Genomic DNA, 16,136 nt, shown 5'->3' with positions numbered 1-16,136 from the left:
GTTTCTTGTATTTTGTATCTTCTTCAATAAATGTCTCTTTTTCATATTACATGGCCGGATACCTTCTGCACAGACCTGTATATTCCCATGCATATTGAAGATAAGCCAAACAAATAAATGAGTTCATAAGAAGGTATAAAGGTCATTTTAAGTCCTGGTTTCAGGTACATCAGTTTGTCATAATAGCAGAAGGAAGGCTGAAACACAAGTTCTAAAAATCATAGAAGGAAAAAAATAGCGTTTATAATCCCCCCCCCCCACACACAACAACAGCAGATCCCATCACCTCCGTAGGTGCATTCTCATCTTCCCAGTAGATGTTGAGCCTTTAAGTACACCTTCAGCAGAAGGAAGCCCTCTCCAGGAAACCCCAGTGTCTTTCCAAACAAGGACAGCGGTTTGCCCTCTATTGTTGCTGCTTTCCCTCTCATCTGGGAATTGGTTTGCCTTTCAAATAGCAACTCAGGGAGGGCTGGTGCGTCCCAAATTCGCGAGGCTCTGCCAAATACCAGAGGCTCTTCTTTGGAAGAGGAAGGCTCCTCCTTTGGACTGAAGGCGCCCCTACCAGAGCGCGCGCTTACAGAAACGGAAACCACTAGCTGCGCTGAAGTGAGTCAAGTGATGAAATCAAGACTACATGGGAAGGAAGCTCCTCCAACTGCTCACGAACCTCACTGGTGGCAGAAGCTGCTAAACCCTGTTCAAGGAAACCGTACCAGCCAACAGTGGCTGTCGTCACGAGGTGGTCCTCAGAAGCCCTGGGCCCCTCAGCCTCTGGGCAGCGAACCCTTTCATTTTGGAGAACCAAAGAGGAAGGAAAGAATTGTCGAGGGGAAATCTAGACCTTCTGCTTCCCCAGGGACCCAGACTGTGCTCCGGTTACGAGGTGACCACTGTCACCAGGTCAGTGCAGGGCTCCTCACTAGTAGACGGGCTGAGGCACGCCTCGTGTGTGGAATCAGCCTCGCCGACCACGGGGAAAGGAGCAGATCTGCGGCCGCGCTCGTCCCGGACCGCGCCCCTCCCGGACCGCGCCCCCGCCCCGCGCGCGGTGCGGGTCCTCACCTGGAGCGCTCAGGTAGGGCTGGGGCGGGGCAGGAGGCTTGCGCGCAGGCGCGGGACAGGGGCCTCGCCCCTGCCGACGTCGCAGACTGGAGCTCACCTGGGAGACTCCGAAGGAAGCGGAGCCTTGGTTCGGCCTCTCCTGGCAACACAGGAGGCCCAGCGGGGAGGCAGGAGGCGGCGGCAGAGGAGGAGCTGGACTGAGAGGCAACTGTAGCGACGGCAACCGGAGCCGCCGCCGCCACCACCTGCACCTGGCGCCCGGCCCACGTCCAGCGCGCGCTCGGCCACCGCGTCCAGCCGCCCTGCCCTGCCCACCCGCCAGGTAAGCCGGAGAACTGGCGCTTGGGCCAGGAAGTCGGGATTCCCTAGGTAGAGCCGGAGGGGGGTGCTGGTAGACGGGTGCGGAGGTTCACGTGCTGGGGAGAGGGGACAGTCCCAGTGGCCGGTTGGAGATGGTCTCGAGAGCAGCGTTTCAGTTGCCCTCTCGGGAGTGGCCGAAAGGGGCGCCCGAGGCCGGCTGGGGGTGGGGTGGGGGCAAGGGGAGGTGGTTCCCGCGAGTAGCCCTGTCACCCGCGGTGCCCTCTGTGAGTCTTTGTTGGGAGACTCCAGAAGGGCAGGACCTGGGCCGAAGTCCTGGTGGCCCCGAGCTCGTCCCCGTGAGGGTCGAAGGGAGAGTCCTAGGGGCTGCGCCAGGCGCAAGGCGGGAGAGTTTCCACTCGGGCTAACAGGTTGCCAGTCTCCTCCCGCCCCTGTGCCCGAGGGGGCCAAGACCCGGGCGCGGAAGGGCGTGACTTTGCAGGCAACTTTCCCAGCCGGACCCCAGACAGTCCTGAGCTGGAAACCGCGGCCGCCCGAGCCATTTAAATGGTTTCCGCGTGGTTTGGAAAGCGCTCTGTGGTCGGGACGCGGACATCCTTCTCTCTCTGTTTCGTCTCTGCACTTTTCCGGGTGCGCTCCCTAAGCCAGAGCTGCGCCCACTTTCCGGTTTGATCAAGAAGAGTTATTTTCTTCGTGGCAGGAGGAAACCCAACTGCCACTCACCAACCGCACACCATCTCGTTAAAGGACCTGTTGACATAAGGACATGTATATCGCAGCTATGGTTTGCCTGTGGCATATGACTCAAAGGTTCAAAAAAACTTTGTTTCAGTATCCTGCCACGTCTGAATCTGGGTGTGCCAGGCCCAAATTCCTTTCCTTGCTTAATTAGGCTTTTCTGAAGCCTAAGAATTGAGGGTGAAACTGGTGCTTACATCAGACTTTTATTTCCTTTTCTGTCAAACTCATCAAAGCACTTCCTTCTCTCAAAATTCGTCAAAACACTTCACTTCGAACTCATCAAATAACTATTTCTGTATTTGGAACCCCCATCGAGTTTCCAATTTTTCTGATTTCTAGGCCACGTTAAGCTACCATTATTTGCTACAGAAGTTATACTACATAATGAAAACATTAAACTCAGATTCTGTTAAAAAAAATCATTAAGTTGCTGTATTTTAATTCGAAAATTTCTAGTTGTGGGAAAATCTGTTGCTTTTTCCTGTGTAAGTTTTTCTTTGAGTTTGACTAAAATACATGAGGTTTAAGTCATACTCTGCAATTAGATTTCTTTAAATTTAACTTTTAATATCTGAATTTAGCATACATATATATTAGTTTAAACATTCTGTACAGTTTAGTACCAAGCATCTTCCTCTTTATATTGCTTTAACCAGAATTTTTACATAGAAATTTCAAATAATAAATGGCAATCCTACCACCTAGGTTTGTCTTAGTTCTGTCTTTGCTAATTAAATATAGATATTTTAAAATGCACATTTAACATTAAATGATTTAGGTAGCATACAGCTTTAAAAAAAAAACACTGCGATTAAAAGCTAAAAATTCACCCACAGCACAAGAAGACATACTGAATATTTTCAACCAGTGCTTTCTACTTTTCTCAAAAGAACCTTGCCTGCCCTCTTTCTCTTGTCTTCCAACTGAGACATACATGTGCTAAATACTGTTTAAAAATTAAAGGTAGGTGTTGTCCCCTGAATTTAAAGTATAAATTTAATCCTCATTGATTATTGGGTCACATGTCATTAGAGTATCTTTACTTTTAACTCCAGGGAGAAGTGCAACATGTTTGCATTAGCTACAGAAACTGTATGCCTCAGTTAAACTATCTGTAAAATTGGAAAAATAACACTTCTTTAGATTGAGTTAATGAAGCTATAAAACAAATCAAGAATATCCTCTAGACTTAGAATTCTCAGGATCCCCTTCTTACTTGGAGATCGAGTGAACCCATCCAGTTTGTGAAAAACCAAAGCCGAGAGAGGTAGTTTAGTTTCAGTTTGTTTATCAAGTTAGTGGTAGGCATGGCATTATCGTTCCAGTGGCTTGACCCAAGGCTCATGTGTTTTTCACTTTTTATCACCCACATTCTTACTTATCACAAGATGTTTATCTTTTTGTCTCTCATATAGTTTGTATGGCCTTTGTAGTGACAGAATAGTCTGTTGTTCTCTGCCCAGCTCTGATTTACTCTAATCTCTACTTGTCCAGGTGATACCTGACTCCAGGGAGACTGAGGCCATCATTCTTTTTCCTCTCACTGTGAATCACATGTATACTGAAGATGCCATTTGGAGTAAGATTTTAAGTCCTTTCTTGGTGTTTCAGGGCCACAGTTAATTTTTTGACTCAACATGGACAACAATTTAGTCATCTGATCTTTTATTGTATTGGCTTAAAATATATATTATGAGGCAGCTACCCAGGGTCATTCCTCCATTTGCAACAACTAGATTTTTGGTTGGCAAGTCTACTCCCTCAAAACCATTGTTTTTGAAAATTTTTTTTGGACTGTGATCCTCAGTAAGAAATGCATTCTGTGCCTCAATGCAGTGTAATCTAGTTTGTGTATATGTAAATGAAACAAGATTCACAAAATAATATTTAACCTTACAACATGAATGTTCACTTACTTTACAAATACTGGTCTCAACACACTGGACTGATTTTTATGACCACACATGGGCTGGAACTGATAATGAAAATGATGGTATCCTATTGAATTTACATTTTTTAAGGCTAATTTTTCTCCCAGCTTCCTGGTTCTGTCTCTCTCTAACTTTTTCTCTCTTCTTCTCTTGTCCTAACCACACACTTGGAAGAAAAAAAAATGAAACTGTACGTTTAATATAGAAAATTGTACTATAATCCTCATTAAACTTTCATTGGAAGATTCGAGACTCTAAAACCTGGTGCTAGACTAAATCTCTCAAACATTAAGAACTACGTAAAACCTCATTGTATGTTATTGTATTTCTAAATGGGTTACTCTGATGGGATTTTGATGGTAACAGTTATCAAGTGAAAATCTGAGGGGAAAAAATAGTCGTGTCCATTTCAAGTCTAAATTTTATGGCTGAGTTAAAGTACTAGGTGGGGTCTGAAAAAATTATTAGAATAAACAAAGGACAGTTTATTATTTGTTTGGTAGTCTGTTAATATTTTATATATTTTTCTTTTACTATGAAACAGATATAAAAGACAAATTGCAGTGACCATACTCTTCCCCCACCACCCCTCAGAAAAACAAACAAAAAAATGAAAGCAAGAGATTAAATTATATACCTCAATGACCTGTAGGGATACAGGCTCGGAAGCTGAGACTGGATGATTAAGCCTTTCATAGAAGCTTCTAATTTTAACCCACCTTCACATTCCTGGTAGAATGCATATTTATTCTAGAGAAATTATTAGTGTATTTAATCATTTGGAAATGATTAGTGCTCAAATAATCTTCAGGCATACTCAGTTCTCTGGTCCATAAAGTGTAAATATGCATTTGGTATGACAGATCTTTTATGGTTATAAACTGGAATGAAGTATTTTTCAATTATTTAATTATGCATCCAGTTCATATCAGAATAATCAGTATTATGTAATTTCTATAATTTTAACACAGTTAATGTACTGCCAATAACAACACTGAATTCAAATCAAGGCCAGCCATGGCAAGAGACCAAAGTGCGTCAACCTATGGCAAAGCAAAGTAGGAGGACTCTGAATGCTAGGTTGTTGGTGACTATTGACAATTAAATGAAATTTCTCTGAATTGGGCTCCTGTTTTTGGCACTGAATAGAGAGTATGTCTCTTAGTACATATTTTTTCCTATAGTTGTTTCAGTTTCAAACTGTTTGAGCTAGTTTATTCATTTATCCCATTGCCTGCAGGACATCTTTAAGATTTCATAATGACCTGAGATTGTACACATGTAAACCAGAAACTTCATCCCGTAAAACAAAAACAAATTTTAAAAGTCACACAAAGACAACCTATTTCACTTCATGTATTTTATTTATACATACTAGTATTACACATTTTCCATTTCTTATTCACAATTCCAAAACCGAAATATCTCTGAAAATCAAACACTGTTTTGGTAACTCATTTGTTAGCAGAACTTGAACTCATTTGCTGCAAAAACCTGACTGAGTCAACTTCCAGGAAGCTATTTATGGTCTCTCCTGCTTGGGAGGATATGTCTTACCACAGAAATAGTCCTGAGTTTGATTACATGGTACTGTCCCAGGCCCTGCTGGGGGCACACTGTTAGATTAAGTATATAAACCATATCACCCTTCTAACTTCCAAAATATTCTCAATTTGAAACACATTTGGCTCCAGGGATTTTGGAGAATGAGTTAATGGATCTGTACCACTATCTAGGTGTCATTCCAGAAATCCAGAGGTCATTTTTTTATTCTTTTTCTTTAAGCCTCCACAATTGTCAAATCCCTGAGACCACTTAACATTTTCCGCCTAATTCCCCCCTCCCTACCCCCCCCCCCCCCCACACAAATTCCTCTCCCACTTCTACTGCCCTAGTTCATGGTCTCATTAACTCCTGACTGGGGTACCACAATAGCTCAATGGAGGGTGTGGTCATACTCAGATCCATCCTCCACAGAACCCCTATAAGGTAATGATCTCTTCAAAAATGGAAACTGAAGCATCTCAACATCTCTCTCCTCTGCCTAAAATTCTCTAAAAATTTTCTGTAGCTTTCAGGATATAACCCACAGCCCTTAAAATGGTCCCAGGATCTGACCCTTGTGTACCCAGCAAACCACATTTTATATTCCAGCAACAAATTTCAGTTGGGTTTTTTTTTTATTGTGTGCTTCTGTTTTGTTATTCCCCACTGCTGAGAATACCTTTCCTATTATCTTTACCTCTATAATTTACTGATCCTTAAGGTTCAACTGAGGTCTTGTCTGATTTAGGAAACTGCACCCTCTTCTACCACCATGCACACCTGAGCTGGGTGATGTGTCCTACGGATACTTTTATAGTGTGCTTTACATATGTGATATCATATAGTCTGCTTTTGTACACAACCACCCACCCACACAAACCCCTCTTTTAGATTATTTGCCAAATATGTAAAAATTTTCTTTCCTCTAAGCCTATTGTAGAGTATAATGTCAGAGTAAAAGTAGCCCAGGAAGGGAGAGGCATTGGACAAGCAGTATATTTGCTTTTTAATGACATTGTCCATAGAAATAGGGGAGAAGAAAACTGATTCCACTGTACTTAATTTGCCTATTTAATTTAGATTACTGTTATTTCCATCTCATTCCTTTGAATTTCATGGGGTTTTTTTTTTTTGTGCTTTTTGGTTCTATTCCAAGATCTAGGTTTTACTACTTAGAAATGAAACATTAACTTTGTGATTGAAGTATTTTGCAGCTTCTGTTTATTAATATTCTACAATTCAGTACAGTACTAATGGTAACGAGTTTGGGGAGGCAGCTTTTACTTAAAGAATATGTAATTATTTTTTTGAAAAGGCAAAAGGTTCCTAGGAGTCTTCCATATTTCCAAGTTCTGTCAGTTTTACCTATTAAAGAAATATTTCTCAAATACATCTACTTTTTCTCCATCCCTATCACTACCATGATTTCTTGCTTGGAGGTTTGCAATATCCTTCCTACAGGGGCTGTCTGAATTTTTCTGGCTGTTGTTTTTGTCCGTTCCCACCCTAAACTCATTTTCAAAACATTTGGCCTTACCATGCTCTATCTAAAGCCCTTTCTTGCCTTAGGATAAGGCAAACTGCTCAGCAGGGCCTAAAGGCCTGAGGTGATCCAGCTCCTGCCCTGCCCCCGCCCCCCCCCCCCCCCCCCCCATCACTACCCTCTAATGTAACTCTTGTTTTGTTTTTTTTTTTCCGGCCCTGGTCCTCCTGCCTCTAGGCCTTGGCAAGTGTCATTCCCCTAGTCTCCTGCTCTCATCCCTCCTCTCTTGCCCTTTCTAGCTAAAATTCATCTTTCAGCACTTAATATATTAACTACAGTCTTTCACTGGTCTATATATTCTCCCTCCAACTGTGGGTTAGAACAGCAATTTTTAACCAATATGGTACAAGAATTTTTAAAACATGCAATACCTATTTAGTCATGGGCACTGACCTCTGTTCCCTTAAATTAAAAAAGAATAACAATAATGACAACAACCAACACAGCAATAACCGTCTGGTGTGAAGGGATCAAAACTATACCGATTTTTTGGCCAGATTAGCAAACAATATAATATATTTTTGGTGTGCTGCGGAATTTTAGTAGTTTATGTGTGCCATGAGATGAGAAAGGCTGAAAATCACTGAGTTAGGATGAAGGCTGTAACCTTAAAAAGTCATGTTTAGTACCTAGGAATATTAAGTTTAAAAATATTAAAATTTCTTCCCAAAGCAAGCTGACTTTAATATGTGGTTCATATTTTAAAAATTAGATTTTAGTTACTAATACCTTTATATTTTTATCAAGTAATGGTAGGTAATTTTTATCGTCATAGTATTAGTCCTTATTTACTGTTGAGCACTTATATGCCAAGTATATTTTAAGCCAGAGATCTTCACCCTTTTTGGCCACCATGGATGGCTTCGTGGAAGACAGTGGGGAGCCGGGGTGGGGCGGGGGGCGGGGCATGGGCGGGGCGAGGGCTGGTCAGGAGGCGAAGCCCAGGTCAGCTTGCTCTCCTGACTGTGGAAGGGGCGGGGAAGGCGGGGCCGAGGGAGGGGAGGAGGCAGTGCGAAGCTTACCTGTGCCTGGGCGGGAGTCCTGGAGACAGAAGGAGGAGCTCAGGCAAGTTTTGCTAGCGGCCCATTTTCTAACAGCCCTAGGCCTGGGGGTTGGGGACCTCTGCTTTAAGCAACTGTCATGATTAATCATTTAGCTTTCCAAGCAACCCTGAAGGCATATATCGTTTTAGTCCCTACTTTAGAGACTGGAAAAGTGAAAGATTAAGAAATTTGCCTCTATTATAAGGTTAGTGAAATGTCAGAGCCAATATTCAAATCTTAGCAGTCTGATTCTGTACTTCTATACTACTTATATGTAAATAAAATTAAAAAGGATTATTAAAGGCTTAATAACAAACCGCAGCAAAAAAATCCAGTCAATGCTCATCTCCCCTAGACTAAAGGCAAGCACTTGAAACACTTTGAGATGTTTCTTTCAATATTTACTTTTTGAGATAATATGCTTATACTATTTCTTAATGTATCGAAATTTGACATTATATACTAACTTCCCATTTTGATAAATATTTAGCTTTCATACACATATCCCCTTACAATATAATTGTCACATTCTTCTGTTTGCATTTTAGTATTTATTTATTTTGATTACATAAATAGTGTTCACTAGTGAGCTAAGCAAATGTATTAAGACTGTGATTCTTTACTAGTAGATTTTTTAAACTCTGGAGTTAATAATTAACTAATTTAAGGAAAGAAAATTTGCTTTGTTTTCTCATATGTCAATTTCTATTTCTATAGATTTTGACATCTCAGTATGATTTTTCCACGTAATTAAACCTGTCAGATACATCGTTCTGTTCTGGTGCCATCTGTCCTCTTGTTCCAAGTAGGACTATTACTTTCTAGGCCTATTCCTTAGCTGTTTGGGATTTTTCTTTGCTGACATTTCTGTTGGAGTCTCTATTTCTCAGAGACTATGGCGTTTGCTGTTTATTTACTTGCTCATTTGGATGAAACATGCTGTTCAATAGCTCCCTGAGAAATGTTGAATGGAATCAAGAAATTTGAAATGTTGCCTGTCAGAAAATCTTTATTTTACCTTCATGTTTTCTTTTCTTTTTTCCCCCAAAGACAATTTTTTTATTGTTTATTTTTCCATTACCATTTAGTCTCCTTATACTCCCTCACCTGCTCTGCAATAACCACATTGATGTCCATGAGTCCTTTTTCTTTTTACTCAGTTCGTCCACCCTCTCCATTCCCCTACTCCCCAAAACTATCAGTCATCCTACTATTTATGAGTCTGTCTCTATTTTGCTTTTTAGTTCAGTTTGTTCATAGATTCCACCTATGAGTGAAATCGTATGGTATTTCTCTTTCTCTGACTGGTTTATTTCACTTAGCGTAATGTTCTCTAGGTCCATCCATACTATCGCAAAGGGTAAAATTTTATACTTGTTTATAGCTGAGTAATATTCCTTTGTGTAAGTGTCCCATAGTTGTATATCCACTTATCAACTGAGGGACACCTGGGCTGCTTCCATATGTTGCCAATTGTAAATAACGCTGCAATGAACATAGGAGGGCTTACTGTATTTTGCCGTGTATAATGTGCATTTTTTTTGCACAAATTTTTGAGGGAAAAATAAGGATGCGCATTATACATGGGTAGTACTAATTCTGTTTCTATATAAATGTCTTTAATTCTTTTATGTATGCTTATGCATTAAAAGTGTAACTCTAGAAAGCAATAATGATATCTGTATGCAGAATAATACCCTGGGATATGATAATCAGTTGTGTTTCTAAATAAAAATAATATGAAACTGAATTAAAAATTTAAAACCAAAGATTTTTTCCTTGAAAGTTTGGGCCAAAAACATGGGTGTACATTATACATGGCAAAATACGGGTATGTTCTTTCGAATTAGTGTTTTGGGCTCCTTTGGCTACATTCCCAGAATTGGGATCACTGGGTCAAAGGCTGATCCATTTTTAATTTTTTGAGGTGTCTCCATACTGCTTTCCACATTGGCTGCACCAATCTGCATTCCTATCAGCAGTGCAAAAGTGTTCCTCTTTCTCCACATCCTTGCCAGCACTTGTTTGTTGATTTACAGATGATAGCCATTCTGACAGGCATGAGATGATATCTCATTGTAGTTTTAATTTACATTTCTCTGATAATTAGTGACATTGAGCATCTTTACATATGTCTCTTGGACATCTGTATGTTCTTTTTGGAGAAGTGTCTTTTGGAGAAGAAACGAAATGTTCTTTTTGGAGAAGAATTTTTCTAAAAAAATTCAGATCTTTTGCTCATTTTTTAACTGGGTTGTTTGTCTTTTTGGTGTTGAATTTTGTAACCTTTAAATAAATTTTGGATATTAACCCCTTATCAGGTGTATTGGTGAGTATGTTCTCCCATTTTATGGGTTAACTTTTTATTTTGTTGATATTTCCCTTTATTGTGCAAAAACATTTTAGTTTGATATAGTCCCATTTGTTTATTTGTACTTTTGTTTCCCTTGCCAGAGGAGATATATCTGACAAAGTATTGTTATAAGCTATGTCTGAGATTTTGCTGTCTGTGTTTTCTTCTAGGATTTTTATAGTTTTGGGTCTAACATTTAAGTCTTTGATACATTTTTAAAAAAAATATTTACTTTTAGAGGGGAAGAGAGGAAGAGAGAGAGAGAGAGAGAGAGAAAGAGAGAGAGAGAGAGACATCAATGTGTGAGAGATACATGGATTGGTTGCCTCTTGCACGTCCCCAACTAGGGACCTGGCCTGCAACCCAGGCATGTGCCCTAACTGGGAATCGAACCAGCAACCTTTCAGTTCACAGGCCAACACTCAGTCCACTGAACCACACCAGCCAGGGCTGATCAATTTTTAATATATTCTTGTGTGTGGTATAAGAAGGTGGTCTAGTTTCATTTTTGTGCATGTATCTGTCCAGTTTTCCCAACACCATTTATTGAATAGACTATCTTTAGCCCATTGTAAGTGCTTGCTTCCTCTGTCAAATATTAATTGACTATAAAGGTATAGGTTTATTTCTAGGCTCTCTATTGTGTTTCATTGATCTATGTGTCTGTTTTTATGCCAGTACCATGCTGTTTTGATTACTATGGCCTTATAATACAGTTTGATAATAGGTAGCATGATTTCTCCAATTTTGTCCTTCTTTCTCAGGATTGCTATTGCTGTACAAGGCCTTTTGTGGTTTCATATACAGTTTTGAAATATTTGTTCTAGTTCTGTGAAATATGTCATTGGAATATTGATAGGAATTGCATTAAATCTATAGATTGCTTTGGGTAATATGGTCATTTTAATGATGTTAATTCTTCCTATCCATGAACATGGTATGTGCTTCCACTTATTTGTATCTTCTTCAATTTCTTTTTTCAGTGTCTTATATTTTTCTGAGTACAAGTCTTTTACATCCTTGGTTAGGTTTATTTCTACATATTTTATTCTTTTTGAAGCAATTGTGAATGGGGTTTTCTTAAGTTCCCTTTCTGTTAGTTCGTTATTGGCATATAAAGTCACAACTGATTTCTGGATATTAATTTTGTATCCTGCTACTTTGCTGAATTTGTTTATCAGTTCTAGCAGTTTCTTGGTGGAATCTTTTGGGTTCTCTACTTATAATGTCATCAGCAAATAAAGACAGTTTTAATTCTTCCTTTCCAATTTGGATGTCTTTTATTTCTTCTTCTGGTCTGATCGCTGTGATTAGGACTTCCAGTATTATGTCAAATAGGAGAGGTGAAAGCAGACATCCCTGTCTTATTCCTGATCTTAAGAGGAACGCTGTAGTTTTTGCCCATTGAGTATGATGCTGGCAGTGGGTTTGTCATACATGGCCTTTATTATGTTCAGGCATGTTCCCTCTAATCCCACTTTGCTGAGAGTTTTTTTTATCATAAAACGGTGCTGGATTTTATCAAATGCTTTTTCTTCATCTATTGATATGATCGTGTGGTCATGAAGGTTAGTGGCTCTTTCTACTGTCTAGTATTCCATTGTGTAAAGGTACCATAGTTTTTTGATCCGCTCATTTACTGTTGAGTACTTAGGTTGCTTCCAACACTTGGCTATTGTAAGTTGTGTTGCTACGAACATTGGGGTGCATTGGTTCTTTAATTGGTGTTCCAGGATTGTTAGGGTACAATCCCAGCAGTGGAATTGCTGGGTCAAAAGACAGTTCCATTTTTAGCTTTTTGAGGAAATTCTGTACTGTTTTCCACAGTGGCTATACCAGTCTGTATTACCACCAACAGTGTACTAGGGTTTCCTTTTCTCCTCAACCTTGCCAGCACTTGTTGTTTGCCGATTTATTTATGATGGCTATTCTGACTGGTATGAAGTGGTATCTCACTGTAGTTTTAATTTGCGTTTCTCTGATGGCTAGTGATGCTGAGCAACCTTTCATATGTCTCTGGGCCTCTGTATGTCCTCTTTGGAGAGGTGTCTGTTCAGGTCCTTTGCACATTTTTTAGTTGGATTGTTTGTCTTCCTGGAGTGGAGTCATGGGAGTTCTTTATATGTTTTGGACATCAAACCCTTGTCTGAGGTATCATTGGCAAATATATTTTCCCGTATGGTTGGTTCCTTTTTCATTTTGCTAATGTTTTCTCTAGCGGTGCAGAAGCTTTTTATTTTGATGGGGTCCCATTTGTTTATTCTTTCCTTTATGTCCTTTGTTCTAGGGGATGTACCAGTAAAAATATTGCTGCATGGAGTAGCTGAGTTTCCTGCCAATGTTCTCCTCTAGGACTTTTATGGTGTTACCACTTATATTTAAGTCTTTTTTTCCATCTTGAATTTATTTTTGTGTGTGGTGTAAGTTGGTGGTCAAGTTTCATTTTTTTTTAATGTCGCTGTCCAGCTCTCCCAACACCATTTGTTGACAAGGCTCTTTTTAACTCCATTTTACGCTTCTACCCTCTTTGTTGAATATTAATTGACCATAGAGACTTGGGTTTATTTATGGGCTCCCTATTCTGTTCCATTGATCTATGTATCTGTTCTTGTGCCAAAGTACCAGACTGTTTTGATTACACTGGCCTTGTATTACAGTTTCATGTCAGGTATTTTGACCCCTCCTACTTTGTTCTTCATTCTCAAAATTGCTACGGCTATTCGGGGTCATTTGTGGTTCGATATAAATTTTGTAAATGTTTGTTCTATGTCTGTGAAATATGTCATTGGTATTTTAACAGGGATTGCATTGAATCTATAAATTGCTTTGGGTAGTATGTACATTTTGATGATGTTAGTTCTTCCAATCCATGAACATGGTCTATGCTTCCATTTATTTGTATCTTCCTTAATCTCTTTTTTCAGTGTTGTGTAGTTTCCTGAGTACAGGTCTTTTACCTCCTTGGTTAGGTATATTCCTAAGTACTTTATTTTTCTTGTTGCTATAGCAAATGGGATTTTTTTTCCTGATTTCTGATTCTGATATTTCATTGTTGGTGTACAAAAATGCCTTTGATTTCTGAATATTGACTTTCCCACTGTTTTACCAAATTCAGTTATTAGGTCGAGTAGTTTTTTGGTGGAGTCTGTAGTGTTTTCCACGTACACTATCATGTCATCTGCAAACAATGACAGTTTTATTTTTTCCTTTCCAATTTGGATGCCTTTTATTTCTTTTTCTTGTCTGATCGCTGTGGCTAGGACTTCCAATACTATGTTGAATAGAAGTGGTGAAGGCAGACATCCTTGTCTTGTTCCCGATCTTAGTGGTAATGATCATGTGGTTTTTATCCTTCATTTTGTTTTTGTGATGTAATACATTTGTTGATTTATGAATGGTGTACCAACCATGCATTCCTGGAAAAAATCCACGTGGTCATGGTATTTGATGTTTTTGATGCGTTACTGTATTAGGTGTCCTAATATTCTGTTTAGGATTTTAGTGTCTATGTTCATCATGGATACTGGCCTAAAATTTTTTTTTTGTAGTTTTTTTAATCTGGTTTTGGAATTAGGATAATGCTGGCCTCTGAAAATGAGTTTCAGAGCCTTCCCTCCTCTTCAATTTTATGAAATAATTTGAAAAGGAGAGGTATGAGTTCTTCTCAGAATGTTTGGTAAAATTCACCTGTGAAGCCATCTGAACCAGGGCTTTTGTTTGTTGGGAATTTTTTGATTACTGCTTCTATTTCACTAGGAGTAATCTGTCTATTCAGATTCTCTGACTCCTCCTGACTTAGTTTAGGAAGATTTTATGATTCCAGGAATATATCTACTTCATCCAGGTTGTCCAGTTTGTTAGCATATAGTTGTTCATAATATTTTCTTACAATCTTTTGTATTTCTTTGGTGTCAGTTATTTCTCCTCTTTCATTTCTGATTTTACTTATTTGGGTCCTGTCTCTTTTTGTCTTGATGAGTTTGGTTAAAGGTTTGTCAATTTTGTTTATCTTTTGCAAGAACCAGCTCTTGGATTCATTGACATTTTATATCCTTTCTCACACTCTCTTTTGTTTCTGTCTGCTCTGATCTTTATTATTTCCTTCCTTCTACTCACTTTGGGCTTTGCTTGTTGGTTTTATTTTTTCAATTTCTTTTAAGTGTAAAGTGAGATTGTTTGAGCTTTTTCTTGGTTTTTTCCGAGATGAGCCTATAATGCTATGAATTTCCCTTTTAGGATTGCCTTCTCTGTGTCCCACAGATTTGGATAGTCGTGTTCTCCTTTTCATTTGTTTCAAGGTATCTTCTGATTTCTTAGTTTATCTCATTGTTGACCTATTCATTGTTTAATAACATGTTATTTAGGTTCCACGTCTTTGTGTATTTTTAGTGTTCTCCTTGTGATTGATTCTAGTTTCATAGCACTGTGGTCAGAGAAGATGCTTGATATGATTTCCGTCTTGTTTAATTTATTGAGACTTGTTTTGTGTCCTAACACGTGGCCTGTCCTAGAAAACGTTCCAGGTGCACTTGAAAAGTATGTATATTCTGCTGTTTTGGGGTGACATGCATTAAATCCATTTGATGTAGTGTGCCATTTAAGGGCACTGTGTCCTTGCTCATTATCTCTCTGGAAGATATTACCATTGAAGTCAATGAGGTGCTGAAATCTCCAACTATGACTGTATTTCTTCTCATCTCTCCCTTTATGTCCATCAAGATATGTTTTACATATTCAGGTGCTCCTATGTTGGGTGAATAAATGTTTACTAGGGTTATGTCCTCTTATTGGATTGTTCCCTAATCATTATGTAGTGTCCTTCTTTATCTCTTAATATAGCCCTGGTTTTAAAGTCTATTTTGTTGGCTACATGTATTGCTACCCCACTCTTTTTCTTTTTCATTTTGCATTAAATATCTTTTTCCAACCTTTTACTTTTAGTCTGTGTGTATCTTTTGATCTGAGATGGGTTGCTTGGAGGCAGCGTATATATGGATCCGGTTTTTATATCCATTCAGCTACCCTACGTGTTTTGGTTGGAGCATTTAATCATTTACATTAAAAGTGATTATTCATAGATAGGTATTTAGTGCCATATTATTGTTACACTATTTTCCTCTGGTTTTTTTTTTTTTCTTTCCCTTCTACTTCTTCTTTTTCTCCTCCTCCTTTTCCTTCTCCTTGCAAGCCCTTTAACATTTATTTCAGTACTGGTTTGGTGTTAACAAACTCCTTTAGGTTTTTCCTGTCTGGAAAGTTCCTTATTTTCCTTCAATTTTAAATGATAGCCTTGCTGGGTAAAGTAGCTTTGGTTGTAGGTCCTTGCTTTTCATCACCTTGGATATTTCATGCCATGCCCTTTTGGCCTGAAATGTTTTTGTTGAGAAATCAGATGATAGTCTAATAGGTGCTCCCTTTAGCTAATTACCTGTTTTTCTCTTGTGGCTTTTAGGATTCTCTCCTTGTCTTTAAGCCTTGTTGTTTTAATTATGATGGCTCAGTGTAGGCCTCTTTGGGTCTGACTTGTTTGGGACTTTCTGAATTTCATGGACTCGAGTCTCTTTTTTCCTTCACCAGATTGGGGAAGTTTTTGGTCA

The 16,136-nt window shown here is 39.2% G+C and overlaps 1 protein-coding gene across 1 annotated transcript in view; it reads left to right on the top strand.

The window, feature by feature from the left end:
* The first annotated feature begins 1,309 nt into the window (after positions 1–1,309).
* GALNT3 (polypeptide N-acetylgalactosaminyltransferase 3) overlaps positions 1,310–16,136 on the top strand; it is a 58,969-nt gene continuing 44,142 nt past the window's right edge. Inside the window, exon 1 of the mRNA XM_054562417.1 lies at positions 1,310–1,387. The gene's annotated coding sequence lies outside the window, so the exon portion shown is untranslated. The remainder of the gene's footprint in view (positions 1,388–16,136) is intronic.

This window comes from Pteronotus mesoamericanus, unplaced genomic scaffold (assembly GCF_021234165.1).
Source record: "Pteronotus mesoamericanus isolate MK-2021 breed Mesoamerican mustached bat unplaced genomic scaffold, CSHL_Meso_final scaffold_651, whole genome shotgun sequence".
NCBI lineage: Eukaryota > Metazoa > Chordata > Mammalia > Chiroptera > Mormoopidae > Pteronotus > Pteronotus mesoamericanus.
This window is presented reverse-complemented; position numbering and strand designations above follow the sequence as displayed.